Here is a 16,279-nt window from a genome sequence, read left to right as displayed (position 1 = left end):
TGAGGATTCCATTTCGCCCGTAGGTCATTAGGTCTTCACCTACTAATGTAAACTTGCGAGCCTTTTGTATTATCCTCCTCCTCTACAACTATGACAAACCTTCCGAACACTGCCCTGTACCTAGAAAACATTCTACTTCCTTCACTGATTCTCTATCTGTGTAAGATTCTAGGGCCACATATATATCTGCAACATATATCTGCACTTTGCGGCTTGCTAACTGGTCCGCCTCTTGGTTCTGTTCTCTCTTCACATGCTTAAATTAGATCTCCTTGAAGAACTTCAACAGCTTCTTGATAGCAAAGAACCAATGCTTTAAGTAATTGGCCTAACAATTGCTTAATGACCAATAATGCATCACCCTTGACCACCAATTTGGAAATTTACCAAATTCGATGCATTGCTTCAAACCTAGACTTTTGTCCCACTCAACACTATGCACCTACTGAGTCCTCTTTTGGAGAGGATACACATACTACGACAGCATCCAAAGAAGAGTAACAAATACTTTAGCTTATGCACAAAGGAGGCCAAACCTTGTGCACTGGAGGGAGACTCCATCAAGACTAGATCCTTGACCTTCTCCAGATCCACTTCAATTCCGTTTTGTGACACCACATGACCTAACAATTGTGCTTGAGGCTGCGCTAACTTGCACTTCTTAGGGTTCAATTGATCTCCTTCGTCAAGCCTCTGAAAGCATAGCCATAGCTTCGGTAAATGATCCGCTCTTGAACTATAGCACCCAATGTCGTCCATGATAACCCAAATAAACCTGCCCAAGTAGGGACCAAGCACCCTGTTCATCCACTCTTAGAAGGTGGCATAGGCATTCACCAAACCGAATGGCATCCTACAATAGGTAAAGCATCCCCATGGAGAGATAAACGTCGTCTTCAGCTGGACTTCAAGAGCAATCCCTATCTAAAAGTACCCTAAAAAATCATCCATGATAGAATATCTCTCATGACCTACCACCTCATTCAAGATTTCATCTTGAAACGGCAACGGATAGTGGTTCCTCTTGGTTGTTGCATTCAATGGCTTGTAGTCGACGCACACCTACCATTTCCCATTATTCATAAGGGTGATAACCACCGGAGAAACCCACTCAGACTCCTCACAGGTATATGATACCTGCATCCAACAGCTGATTAATTTCTTGCCAAAGGGCTTCCTTTTGAATCTCCCCTAACCTCCTTAGCTTCTGCACCTTTAGTTTGTACCCTTCTCTGGGGATTATCTTGTGCTCTACACCCTTTGCTCCTCGTAGATCCTTGTACTTTGTCGCAAACAGATTTGGAAAAGAGGCACATAGTTTGACATAGCCTTCTCTCCCTTGCTTGGTCAAATCTTCACTTAGCATAGCGGTTACCTCCTTCGCGCCTATGCCATGAACCTATGGTTGCACCTCTCCTTTTATGTGAGAGCCTTTGACGCTGATAGAAGAAAACCGGAACACAACACCTCTATAGCTTGGCCTCTCTGCCAGCTCGAGAGCACGGAACCACCTACTCAAAACACCTGCAGCATGACCTTAGAGACACTCTCCAAACTTGCACCTCAAACCCCCGGCCATAAGGCTTTACAACACCCGCCGACCACAAGCTCAAGGAAGGAAAATTAACTATGGCCTGGCATTACAACACCCATAGACCACACCCTGTTGGAGAGACAATGAGATGCATACCCAAGAATATCTACAGCCTTTCATCTTCACCACAATCCCTCAACATAGATTCAACCTTCTATCAAGCAAACTCCGCATCAGATGTCCGTTTAGACATTAGCATGGCTCTCATAGCCTCTTTCTTGCTCTCAAACTTGCAACATAGGCCATCACCAATCAGCCCATAGATGACTTGAAGCAATCCAACAAGAGCATACATTCTTCAGCCCAAAGCTCTCTCTTTTGCAACCACCTCATCACCACAACGTCCTTGCTTGCTGCTGATACATAGCAAAACGTGTTTTGACTCATCAAAGAGGGGAGCACTTGAAAATTATCACAGATCAGCTTGCAACCTGTCCAATCGTACATACATGCTCTCCCCAAGGTGGGCGCTCTCACACACAAACCATCTCAGAAGCGCTACTACCACCACACATCGCGGGCACCTCCAACTCGGTTGCTCCTACACACACACACACACACACACACACACACACACACCCTGCTCTACAGGCCTCTTGTTCAAAAGCTAGGAGCACAAGCTTTCTTGTCCTGCGGGCCATTTCACTCCCGCTGACCCAAGGACCCGACTGCTTGCCACAATGGCTAATTGCTAAAAACGTTTTTCAAGGCCTCCCCTCTCATTAGCAGTTTCCCTCTTTTTTAAAGCACTCATATATTGCCTTAATGACCTGGTGGCATGCTATATTCTTACCCCCAAAGAAGTAAAACTCCAAGAGCACCGAAAAAACTGAGGCATAAGCCGATTAATTGAAGTGCGGACACTGCAAGCACCACTGAATATGGGCATCATATACAACTTGCGCATGGAAACCAGAAAAACCTTGAAGCACGACCAATCTAAACTTTGATTGTGCCGAGTCTACATGAGTTGGGATGAAAGACGGCTACAATCAGCACTTACGCACCACATCTATATCGTCCATATGCCCAGCGACAAGCATCAAGCGGAGTCGGGATCTCAGAATTGCTCAACAAAAAAACACCTAACATAGTTTGCCCAACCCCCAGTCTGCTAGAGCATTCATGCTCAGCAGTAGCATTTGGGAACAATGAAAGTGTTCTCCTCCCACATCCTCTTATGTTCGCAAAGTTCAGTCCAAGCCACGAGAGTGCATACATGTGAATCAATCTGACACAATACACATGATCGTTCTTGCATTCAATCCTCAGTGCTAGACGGCGAACCATCTTCAGACTGCCACCTTTCCTTTTTGGCCCATCTGTATTGTAGCACCTCCTCCCATCAACACACTAAGATGGCAGATGTGCAGTCTTCCCAGGGTAATGGACCTCATGCGCAAGAGCTGGCCCCTCTGGCTCCTTCCCAAAGTCCACAAAAAAGTCATGATTGATGGACAAGCTTCCCTTCTCTGTGTCACAATCAATCTGCAATATATGAGATCCTTGATCAACAAGCTCAGGATAAAACTAATTGTCCCAAGCACTGAACAATGAGGTGCTCACATAAAGGCCCTTCCCATCAAGGCTGAGCTGTATCATTTGGGGGGGCCCTCGCAATGGATTTCCCTTCACTGTTGGAAGATTGGTCTGAGAGAGACCTCCATCCTCCTCAATTTTGAAGACATTGCTCCCTTGGTGGAAGGCACCACCTACCCACAACTGCCCTGTAAATACTGGCTTTTTTGAATCCTCAATACTGTACTGTCCTCCATGGAGCCAATTCACAAAGTAAAGGTATCTATCATCCAAAGAGATCATACAATCTGTGATAATCACTTGCATTTCGGGCAACACCCAGTTCTTTATTTTCAAAGCTGGGATTGCTACGGCAACATGGTGATCCCAAGTTCCGTCATCAGTCTTGTAGAACTGAACCATTGTGCTGCTCAATGTGCATGCCACATAGCCAACCGCCTTTTCAGGATTATATAAAAATCTTAAGCCTGTATTTCCAATCTCCAAAGTTTGCTTTAAAGTGCCATCTGGCCAGTCATAAACAAAGAGATGGCAGCCATATAAGCCATCGGCAATATGTTGGGGGTTGAATCCCTTTGTAAAGGCAGAAGGAGCACCCCATGATGAGCTGATCATTGTTTTATGACGAGGCTGATACCAAAAATCATACCCAAAGTGGGGACTATGTCCTGGTCTCTCCCATCTTCCCTAGACATCAAAATCCGGATTGAGGAGCAGAAACCCAGCTCTCTCAGCATTACTATCCTTGTCATCGAGGCAGGATATCATGATTGTTCCATCCACTAAACAATGAGATGTATTAGGATATGCTATGCCTGTCTTTGTTACGACTTCTTGAGGTTCCACAACTTTATGCAGGATGGGTGCTTTTGGATTCTTAGCAGTATCAACAACATAAACTATGCTTGACACGAGAGAAGGGAGAATAAGAAATTGACGTTGCACAGAAGCATCCCCATAGCAGGAACTGCATGCATTCCAGCCTATATGATGCAGTTCATCCTCCAAATGGTTGACAGGTAACCTGTGAATGATCAGCGAATAGGCATCCACTGTTTCCAAGTAATCAGGTTTTCCCTTTCCAGTACCTGTGTAAACATCAGTGACATACAAAATCTGCACACGAGTGCCAGACATGGCCTCCATTCATGCTCCATGAGGTGTCCTCGTTAGAAGCTACATAAGGAAGTGATATGATATGTACATAACACATAACATGCTAAACATAAGCAGTAATGCTAGTTTGTACATGGAGCCTAGCAGCTAGCATATGTCATTGGCCACCAGGATCAAAAGGCCACAAAGTGTAGTGTTCACAAATATACCCAAAAAGCATAGATTGGCCCTTGTCAAACACAAAATGCTTGCAATCTTCCCAAGGATATACTAGCATACTCCAAGCTCCATGAGGAGAAAAGCATGTCATGTCAGCAACGTAGAGAGACGCATCTACTTCTCGAACATGCGTATACACCATTACCTTCTCATCAAGCATTACTTCCTTATCGGCCTTCATAATTTCCCTACTTTCATACATGCCTATCTGTGTCTCCTCAGCAAAAGGATGCACCAAACCCCTTGTGTCCATATCATCCATGATATGTTCTGCAGCCTTATTCCCTGCATAGAGTTCAAAATCTTCAGCAAGAGCGTCAACACTATGAGCTTTCTCTAGCGCATACTGCGTTTTCTCGGCTTGTCTTTGAATTTTCAGGTTTCGCAACCTTTCTTGAGCCTTTTGGACATAGCCAACCATAGATAAATTGTCTTCTATCAGAGGCGCATCGAGGCCCCAACCATCATCATCATCATTAGCCACAAAAGTCCCATAATCCTCACTTTGACTGCATGTCATCTTTTGATCACAATCAAAAGAATCACCTGTAGGCACTTCGGTTCCACCAACAATGCCACAAACATGATCGTTATCCATCTCAGCATCCCAAATGGGCCCACATACCCACAACTCATCTCTGGGTACCGTGACAACGCATCAGACGGAGGGAAAAAAACATCATCCAAAATGTTAGCATGCATGTCTTCTACATCACAACAAAAATCATTCTGAGGCATATAGCTCCAACACATAGAGCTAGACAAGCCCTCATCTCGACAATTATCCAAGCATGGATCCAAACAAGCTATAACATTGCTCTCTTTGCTATACATGTACGCAAAGCTATCCTCTTTCATGATACTGCTTGCACATGCCTCCTCATGAAGGTTTACATCATCAAGAGACAAAACCTCATCATAAGCATCTGACTCAACCTCACCAGCACTTCTAAAATCATCATAAGGAACAGAGGAGCTCTCAAGTGTAGCCCACAAAGAAGCACAAGACTGATCTACGTGCTCAAAGCATCTGTTCTGCTTCAAGAAGTCAACAATGCTCTTCACACCCAACAAATCTGTGCAAGCAACCTCAACGCCCAAGAGCCCTGGAAGAGTGCCAATGAACAAAAATGTTTCCGTTTCTGCATCAAGGACTACATTCTCGAGCACTTCCATCTCCTGCTTCAGACTGTGAAACCTCCAATGATGCATATCCAGGTCTTTAAGATCTTGCAGCCGCAATTTTCCCATCCTATCATTCAATCTGATGAGCATGTCATCGAGGACAGCCATCTTTGCAACTTTATTTGCTCACCCACTTGCCAACTGAAGGTACTCGAATCAACAGATCCTCAGTGAGGGGCACCAAAACGATGACAAAAGAAAGCCGGAACACAGCACCTCTATAGCTTGGCCTCTCTGCCAACTCGAGATCACGGAACCACCTACTCAAAACACCTGCAGCATGACCTTAGAGATACTCTCCAAACTTGCACCTCAAACCCCCGGCCATAAGGCTTTACAACACCCGCCGACCACAAGCTCAAGGAAGGAAAATTAACTATGGCCTAGCATTACAACACCCACAGACCACACCCTGTTGGAGAGACAATGAGATGCATACCCAAGAATATCTACAGCCTTTCATCTTCACCACAATCCCTCAACATAGATTCAACCTTCTATCAAGCAAACTCCGCATCAGATGTCTCATAGCCTCTTTCTTGCTCTCATACTTGCAACATAGGCCATCACCAATCAGTCCATAGATGACTTGAAGCAATCCAACGGGAGCATACATTCTTCAGCCCAAAGCTCTCTCCTTTGCAACCACCTCATCACCACAACGGCCTTGCTTGCTGCTGATACATAGCAAAACGTGTTTCGACTCAAAGAGGGAAGCACTTGAAAATTATCACAGATCAGCTTGCAACCTGTCCAATCGTATATGCAATGCTCTCCCCAAGGTGGGCGCTCTCAGACACAAACCATCTCAGAAGCGCTACTACCATCACACATGGCGGGCACCTCCAACTCGCTTGCTCCTATATATATATACATATATATATATATACACACACACACACACACTGCTCTACAGGCCTCTTGCTCGACAGCTAAGAGCACAAGCTTTCTTTTCCTACGGGCCATTTCACTCCCGCTACGATGGCTAATTGCTAAAAACGTTTTTTTCAAGGTCTCCCCTCTCATTAGCAGTTTCCCTCTTTTTTGGCCTGCCCAAAGGGCTAAGGCCAGAGTGGTGGTTTGCCTTTTTTCTAAGGGAAAAATGTCACATGTGTTTTATAAATAAATGTGAAAAATAAAAAATAACCTATATAGTTTTGAGTGGCTCTTGAGAGGATAGGTGCATTGGATTTTGTTTCTTTTGAGTGGTGAACGTTGGGTGCAAGCTGCAAGTTGGAAGGCTTAAAGTGGGGTTGGTGGGAGGGGCTTATAATGAGTGCATGCATTTCATTTCTTCCCTCTTTTGGAGTGGAGCCTCCTTGAGCTCCGTGGAGGGAGGTCTCCTTAGGGTTAGGGCTCATGAAGCCCTAGTAGGGTAGGGAAGGTGTGCTCAAGGCGTCGGCCTATGGCGGTTCTTGGTCGTGCGTGCGCGTTGTGCATGGGGTGCCTCTACGTGCTCTTGTGTTACTCCCGTCTGTCATCATGTTCGCCAGTTTGTGGTGGTTCTGAGCCGCGCTCCTTCTCTGTTGTCCTGATCCGCTCCCGTAGTGCTGTCCTGCGTCGTGCATGATGCCATGGCGGCATGTCGCCCTGCTCGTCGGCATGTGGCGGTTCTGGCCCACGCTTGTGCTCTGTTGTCCTGCTTCCTACATGGGGTTGTTGAGAAATGGGTGGCTTGTGTAGCGTGGTGCCTCTCGCTGGTCTATGGCGTTGTTGGGCGTGATTCAGTGCCGTGCCTCTCCGCGGTCTTGCATTGCTGTGGTTTGCCGTCCTGCTCGCCGATCTATGGTGGATTTGGGCTGCGCTTGTGCTCTACTATGATTCTCTGCGGGTGCCTCGTGTTCTTGGTTCGCTGGTCTATGGTGGATTGGGGTCGTGCCTTGGTGCTGTGTTGCTCTGTATCTCGGGGTTGTGCTGCTCTATTTTCTCGTCTCCTTTGCCGATCTGAAGTGGGCCTTGAAGATGTGGTGCCGTGCTGCTCTGTGCATTGGGGTCCTGCTGCTCTGTTAGGACGTTGCCTTCGCCGATCTATGACGGACCTTGGATGCCGATCTGTGGTGTTGCTGCTGTTTCCGGTGTTGTCGTGCTGCATTGTCGTCCTCTCCTTCGGTTTGTGGTGGATCGGGCCGTTCTGTTGTGTGTCGTGCTGCTCTGTGCATCAGGGTTCTGCTGCTCTGTTAGGACGTCTCCTTCGTTGGCCTGTGACGGATCTTGGACGCCGATATGTTCTGCTGCTGCTGTTTCCGGTGTTGTCATGCTGCATTGTCGTCTTCTCCATCGGTCTGTCGTGGATCAGGCCGTTCTATTGTGCAGCTTTGCTGCGGTGTGTTGCGCTGCTCTGCTGTGTCGTCCCGCCTACCGGTCTATGGCAGTTCGGTGTCGCATGTGGCTTGTCGATGGCATTTTGTGTTAATTTTCGGTATGCTACAAAGAGAACCTTTTCCTATTTGGTTTGTTGCTTTGATTTCGGTTGGCTATTTTGTTTAACAATTTGCTTTTTTTTGCAGGGTGGTACGGAGCCATTGATGGGATTGGATGGTTTGGGTGGCTGATTGTATGTGGAGGTCAAGCACAGTATGTTACGGGCTGAATAATTTGAAGACTGTAGATGTAACTTTTATGGTGTCTATTAAGTTTGAAATTGCGCAATGTTTCCGAAGTTATTTGTTTCTCGAAGTTTGTCTATGTTGTTATGCTTTGGTTTGCTATAAAAAATTTATTTTGGTATTGTGTCAAGGTGCTCTTAATTAAAAACGATTAGCTCCACATTCTATGATGCAATTTTGGTCCATGATTTAATCCTATTGATGGATTATTTGGACTAGCTGAGCATGTGGTTAGGTTTTGGGGATTTGACATTGAAAATTTATGGCTATGCGGTTATTTTTTTAATGTTAAAAAAAAAAGATTCAACTTTCAATATTATATTCGATTATCTCAAGGTTCATTGTTAATATTATAAAGTAAGAATGGAAATAAATCCATTTTGATGTGGTGATTTAGAATCATTTACTTCAAATTTTTATAAAGTTCTAAGATATTAGTTTCTCTTCTTTAGATGTCTTAATTTACTTTGCAGCCTTGCACCTCTCTTCTCCACTCATTTCATTTGCACCTTTGCACCTCTCCTCCTCTCTCCTCTCTCTAATAATAGTTGAGTTTATTTAGGATGCACCTGTCTTCTCTTCTCTCTTCTCTCCTCTCTCTAGTAATAGTTGAGTTAACATTTTTTGTTTGTAGATTTTATTATTATTGCAAAAGTCGAGGTAGAGCTAATAAAAAGAGGAGCCCTTTCTCTCTCTCTCTCTCTCTCTCTCTCTCTCTCTCTCTCTCTCTCTCTCTCTCTCTCTCTCTATGGACTGTACAGGTCGTGACCCAATATTATATAATGATAGATGATAACAAATGTAAAAATCTGCATTTACTGCCAACCTTTGAGTGGAACTTTCAAACTATCTTTCTTGAAGTACTCAAGATTATCCATCAAGTTTCACTCTTTGAGTTGTAAGTATATAAAGCTAAAGGTATTTTGAAGAACCATCACGTTTTACAAGCCTCCTATTCTGAGATCACTCTTGTTGAGAGTTATACTTCCTCTATAGTACAGTCTCTTAAACTTTACAGCCACATCTATTATCAAAGCATAGCATCACTCTCTATACCAAGGTCATATGGATTTGAATATGGATGGTAATATACATCTACATTTCCTTTCCTCTTTTGGTGCTTAAGAGTCTAGTTGTCTTGCTTATCTTGGAAACTGTTTTAAACTTGCTCTTATACAAATTCAAGCAATGACTACTTTGAAACTTTAAGCGCAGCTCCTAGAACTGAAAACTTGCATGAAGTTGTGTCTGAAAGTGGGGGCCTTGGATCATCAAGTAGTTTAGTGGGTTCTCCAAACTCAGCATTTAAAAAGCTTAGTCCCAAAGCCAAGTTAAAGAAAACGTCTCCAAAATCTGTTCAAAAGGCCCCTAGTATTGCAAGAGGAATGGCCAATGTGAGAGGTTAGCTTTGTTTCCAATTTCTATGGCTTACCAATGTGTAATTGATAATAATAGTATCGTGTGCCATGTGTTGTAGGGTGAACACTGCTTAGCTCTTCCAGGATTGCCACTCCCTCCGCCGGTGTGAGTCGTTAGCATCTATTAAAGAAGAGCCAAGACCTATAGTTGATTCCTTTGAATCTCAATTGGCATTGAGTCAATCTACGCCTAAGCTTCTTATATCTGAGCTTTCTGATGCTATTAACTACCGTTTTCTCTTCGTTGGCAAGGTGCTCGCAAAGTATGGCACATATAAAATCCAAAAAGAAAATTACAGCAGATTTTTGAAGGCTGGTCTTGTGGACAAGGTTGCACATCATACTATCACTTTTGTTGTGGCAGAAAATTATATTGAACAGTTTGTCAACACATTTGTGGTGGGTGATTTTTTACGTATTGAGGGCCCTGTTGTGAGGAAAAAGAATCCTAGTGATGGAGGCACTTGCCAACTTGCTCTCTATGCTGATGCAACTACATCTATTGTGAAGGCTTCTTCATTCGACTTTGTGCTAACTCTCTTTCCCGAGCACAAGATTAAAGATCTTGTCTCATCATGGACTTCTTCAATTGAAGATGGTGTGCCTACTGTAGCATTTACTGTTATCAAGGTGGAGAACATGGCGAAAAGTGATGGCAGTAGAGGCACTAGACTTATTTTGTTGATGGTCTTGCTGATGTTGATAGAGCAACGGTAAGCTTCTATACACAGCTCTAAGTCTTCTTAATAGTGTTTTGACTGTTTGTTATTGCTGCAGCTTTTGTTTGTACCTTCTCGAAAGGCTGACTTTTATAACATATCTAATGAAGTCAAAGAGAATGGATTTTATGATTGTGTGGCTCACAACATAAATGTCTTTAAACAATTCTCTAACACATTGTCTGTCGTGGACTACACTATGCTGCTGCCATTGTCCTCTCAATTGAAGTTTCTTTTCAAAGATATTCGTGTTAAGCAGATTGCCAATATGGGATTTGGAAAGATGGTGAGTTCTTATTGGTAAGTTCATTGTATTGATTGTGCATCGTGTGATTTCTTTATGTTAATTTCAGGTGTTCGGTTCTCTTGAGGTTGTTAACGTCAACAGCGTTGGATTGGAGTATTTATGTGGAGTTTGCAAATCTGCCCAAGTCAGTCGCCAAAGCTCTAATCCTCATTGTTTTGCTTGTAACAAAGTTGTTGAAATTTGGAAAGTTCCTGCAATTCAAGCAAAGCTGGTTCCTTGTGATGGTAAAGGTATTTTCGTCACCTTGCACGGGAAGATTGTTGACCAAGTCCTTCGCCTACCCTCTTCTTTTTTGCATTTGTATGAAACCGGTCTAGTGAGTTTGAAAGCTTCCTTGGTGGGAATGAAGAGAGTTGGGCATTTCTCAATTGATACACAGGGGTATATAACAAGCTTTAAATCTGAATTGGAAGATGCTGTCTATGCTAATGTGTCTTGCACTCCTCTAGGAAGGTCATATTCTGCTGAATATCCTTTTGTATCTAGGCATTATGGCGGGATTATCTTTTGACGATAAAGCTGTTTTTTGTATAAATGGCATCCAATGTTCAATCGACTTAACTTTTTGGACGACATCTCCTTGTAATAAAGATGTTTTGAGGGCATTGTTGTTTGTATGTGGTGTAGATATCTCTATCAATCCAGTAGAAAATATTTTGTCCAAGCATATTGTTGCAAAATTTCGTTCTCAAGACTTGGAGATCACAAGTATGTGGCTGAAATTGTGGAATGATGAGCGTGTACCTTGTAATGTTGACGATAAAACTCTTGAATCTCTGGTTTGCCAACGTATGGGCACAAGAACAAATTCTGCTTTGCTTTCAATCAATTTGATCAGTCTAGCTTGCCATGTCTTGGAGTTTCAATGTATTGTTCATGTGTTTCAAGAACAAAATCATCAACATTCTTTCAATGCTAATCCTTGTGTTGCATCTTCTTCCTCTTCTCATGGCTTGTTGGTCTTTATTTTTCAAGGTGGTATTGTTTGTTTTTTCACAATCAGCTTCAATCAAGAAACATAAGCGTTGCTCTTGGACTAAAGATCTTTCCACTAGATTGGTGGATGTTGTAAAGACTTTTCCAAATGAGACAGCATTGCATATAGCTTCTCAATTTCGAACACAAGTCTGTTCTTCTTACACTTTGAAACAAATTCAAAAGAAAGTTTACTCAATATGGAAAATGTTGCATGAAGACAATGTTGTGCCTCAATCTAATAAAAGATCTAGGAAACAAAAATATTTAGTGGAAATTCAAGATACTCCTGCATATGGATGTTTAAGTTGTGGTAGTCTTTTGTTCAAAAAGAGTTTGCATTGTTTGAGTCTACTCGAAGCATCTTTTCTCCAAACCTTGATGGGATTGAAAACATTTAACTCTGCTGTAGACAAAAGAGTTTGTTTCTCCTGTAACCAAAGCTTGAAATCTCAAAGGAAGCCACTCTTTTGCATATATCCACATTCTCTCCTCAATGAAAGTATTGGAAGCATTGCATTGTTAAATGCAATTGAGAAACGCCTTGTATCACTTTGCATACCTTTCACTCAAATATGAGAACTCAATTATGAGGGTCAGTTCGGACTGTGAGGCAGTGTCGTTAATGTCATGGCAGACTTGACAAGAATTCAAGCAATCTTTCCGCGTTTTAGTAATGAGCATGCTACAATCCTTGTGGAGATTAAGCGTAAACTTGAGTATGCCAATGCATACTTTAGTGGTGGTGTACGTCCCTTTTATGTGCTCCAAGCATTGAAAGTTTTGATTGGCACCCCTTTATACATAGAGCACAAAGCCTCCATTAACGAAGCTTGGGTTTCTAGTTTTCACCTGAGTCCAGATGTAGTGTTGCATGAAGAAGATGAGGTTGATGAGTTAGTGAATGAACATTTTGACACCCTTGTCCATGGTATCTATTCTTCACAACAAGTCATCGATCACAGTGCACATGTCCATAGCATCGCTCCGTGTGAAGGATTTTCCCCTTTGAGCCTATTCGATGATGCCAATTGCGAGGAATTATCATTTCCAGCTTTGTTCTTTGGAAAAAGAAGAGCCTACGCAAACCTTGCGAAAAAAAATTACTTGAAGGTGGCACAATGGGAGCTCAAAAACAAGTATAGATGCTTTGCCTTAATATTGAAAATTTGTTCTTCAAAGTGATGAAGATTATCATCGGCAAGGTGCTTGGTTCTATATGGGTGCGTCTACGCAAGGGAAAATTACAAGGCATGCAACTATGCGCAAAAGATGTTCAGAACAACACTAACATTGAGTGAATACTATCATCCCAACTAGGATATCATGACTTTGAATCTTTGCAAACATCATTAGATTACAAGGCCAAACTCAAGCGTAATGTCTTTGCCATGATTTGACAAATAGGACAGCCCACCTTTTTTGTCACTCTATCATGTGCAGAGCAAAGATGGAAGCCATTGCACGAATGTCTTGCTACGCTTAATCCACAAATCAATGAATCTAATTTCCAATTTAGTGCACACTATATCCGCGCATTGGTTCGTGCAGATCCTATCACCATAGCTCGATACTATGTCCATAGATTCAACGCACTCAAGAAAGAGTTGAAACGAAATTCAAAAATACTTGGTCAAATCATGGATTTTTTCTTTGTCACTGAATTTCAACATAGGGGAAGCCAGCATGATCATGGATTAATTTGGATTGACAATTCTCCAAAGCTTGGGATTTTTTATGACAAAGAAGTGATTGCTTTTGTTGATAAATACATCTCAAGTAACAAAGATGAATTAGGTGTTGACCTACAAAAAGTACAAATCCATTCCCATCAAAGAACATGCAAAAAAATAAAGAAGCATTGCCGTTTTGGATTTCCAAGACCACCTGCACGGCAAACAACTATCTTGCGCCCAACATGATCAAGTGAAGAAAGGAAATCCATGCTTCTTGCGAACAAGACACGGCTCGAAAGCCAACTTGCAGCTCTGCCACACTTCCCTGAAATGAGTTTTGATGATTGGTTATCCTCTTTAAGCATGGATGAAGACATGTACCTTGAGACATTCTCAGTATCGCTCTCAGAACCAACACTTTTGCTCAAAAGACAACCAAAAGATATATACACAAACAATTTCAACAAAACAATGTGCACATTGTGGGATGGCAATCTTGATATTAAGTTTATTTTCAACCCTCATGGAGCTGCTGCATACTGCACAGCATACATGACAAAAACAGATTCGACCACAAGCAAAGCAATCAACAAAATCCTTGAAAAATGCAAGAAAGAGAGTCTTCCTGCAATGAAGCGTCTTAAGAAAATTGGAGGTGCCTTGATCAATGCTCAAGAAATCACAGCTCAACAAGCAACGTACATTTCACTATCTCTTCCATTGCATAGCACAACCAGACAATTTATCTTCATCAATGCAAACTACCAAACCCAAAGAACACTATTGTTGAAGAGTAATACTTCCTTGCAAACACTTCATCCTGATGACACAGACATATTCTTCGATAATCTCGTAACAAAGTATACAAAAAGACCAACTAGCATAGGAAATCTTTGTTTGGCAGAGTATGCAAGCAACTACACTATCGCACAAGGGACACACCACAAGTGCAAGAAGCCTCGTATCATCAGATATGCAAGCTTCAACAAGGAGATCGACAACGAGAGACATTACCACCAACTATGTCTGTTGTTTCTACCGTTCACAAGCGATGTATGCACATTCGATGCTTTGACATCAACTTGGAGGGAGAGATACGAGTCTAATATTGCTATAATTGCACAAAACATGGAGCCTTTCACAAAACTAGAAATCAACAATCAAGAATCATCAACTTCATGCTCAATCTCCTCACAAGAAACTCAACAAGAACAATTCACTTATGAGCTTGATCTCGACCTACCAAGCACAAGGCATCATACCACTCAACTGCCAACATCATCCAAATTCCTTGGAATGCCAAATGAAGAATATCACTCAATTGTCATGAGTTTGAACATAGAGCAAAGACATCTTTACGATGATATCATGACACGAAAGAGAGTATACCCAAATGACAAAATCCACCTTTTTTTAACAGGAGGCACCGGAACAGGAAAAACCTTTACTTTGCGTGCAATCATCAAAGGCCTAGTTTGACACTATGCACCTTTGATAGAAGGGAATATTGAGCTTCCAACAGCATTGTTGATGGCATATACAGGCAAAGAAACATTCAACCTTGGTGGCACAACAATTCACTCTGCGTTGCTCCTTCCATTGATGCTGACTGAGATGGTCCCTCTTTCCAACGACACCCTCAATGACCTATCCCAGGCAAACGCAAACCTCAAAGTAGTTGTCTTTGACGAGGCTTCGCTAATAGGCAACAGGCTATTGCGTATTATTGACACAAGACTCCGGAATCTAAAAAGCACAAACACAATGAACCCTTCGGTGGCCTGGACGTTATCTTTTGTGGCGATCTTTGCCAAGCAAGCCTTGTCTGCGATCGTTGGATATTCAACGACACAAGCAATACACTTGACATCCTCACACCATCGAGGTGGAACACACATGTCACATACGCTGAGCTAACAACACCAATGCGCCAATCAAATGAACTGTTTATAGAGGTCTTAAATAGGATACGTGTTGCAGAGCAAACACAAAGAGACTTGGCATTTATCAATGACACATTTGCAAACAACAACTTCGACACCTTTACAACACCTCATCTTTTCTTCACAAATAAACTAAGGTCCAAGCACAACCAAACGGTCTTTGAGAACTTGCAAGAAACACCATACATCATCAAGGCTCATGACAAATTCCACAAAACATGCTCAAAGAACCTAGTCATTCCAAACAACCCTCAAGTAATTTCTGGATTATCCTCCATCCGTGAGCTAAATCCAGGAATGATAGTCGAACTTTGTGCTAGCAATATCAATGTGCTTGATGGTTTGGTGAATGGTGCGGATGGAATCTTCCAAACAACAAACAATAGAGTGCAATCATTGATAGCTTGGGTGGAGTTCTTCGATACCTCAATTGGGAGAAGACAACGATCCCAAAATGCACACCTCTACCATGCAAACATAAACAAACAATGGACACCAATACTTCAAGTCACGAAATAATTTCAAGTAGGAAAGAACCCACTCAACCTAGTCTCAAGAACACAACTCCCAATACAAGCAGTGAACGCACGCACAATCCATAGATCCCAAGGCTTGACAATGACAACAGTCGCATTTGACCCTATTGGGATCCAATCTCATGGCTTGGTCTACACAGCTCTATCACGTATCAAAGACCCTGCAAATCTACATATTCTTAGTCCCATTCTCAAGAGCCACATCAAAACTGACTCCATAGTCCTGAAAGAAATCAAACGCCTCCGGACAGATGCTAGGTGGTCCTACTTGAACGAGCCCTTGGTTGCACTTGCGCAAACACACCATATTGTTGCATCATTAAACATCGTCTCAATCAACAAACACATTGACCAAGGGCGACCCAAACTTCATGTCATCTAGTATCTTGTGCTTTCAAGAAGCAAAACAAAAAAAAAGTACGAACCCCCTGACACCAAACTTTGAG

At 42.6% G+C, this 16,279-nt stretch overlaps 2 pseudogenes; both read right to left on the bottom strand.

Moving 5' to 3' along the window:
• Nucleotides 1-483: 483 nt before the first annotated feature.
• On the bottom strand, nt 484-4,279 carry LOC147461033 (selenium-binding protein 1 pseudogene; annotated as a pseudogene).
• A 127-nt stretch (nt 4,280-4,406) lies between these two features.
• LOC147461032 (uncharacterized) lies at nt 4,407-6,674 on the bottom strand (annotated as a pseudogene).
• Between the last annotated feature and the right edge of the window lie 9,605 nt (nt 6,675-16,279).

Source organism: Adiantum capillus-veneris, chromosome 3, assembly GCF_014529385.1.
Source record: "Adiantum capillus-veneris isolate H3 chromosome 3, ASM1452938v2, whole genome shotgun sequence".
Taxonomy (NCBI): domain Eukaryota; kingdom Viridiplantae; phylum Streptophyta; class Polypodiopsida; order Polypodiales; family Pteridaceae; genus Adiantum; species Adiantum capillus-veneris.
This window is presented reverse-complemented; position numbering and strand designations above follow the sequence as displayed.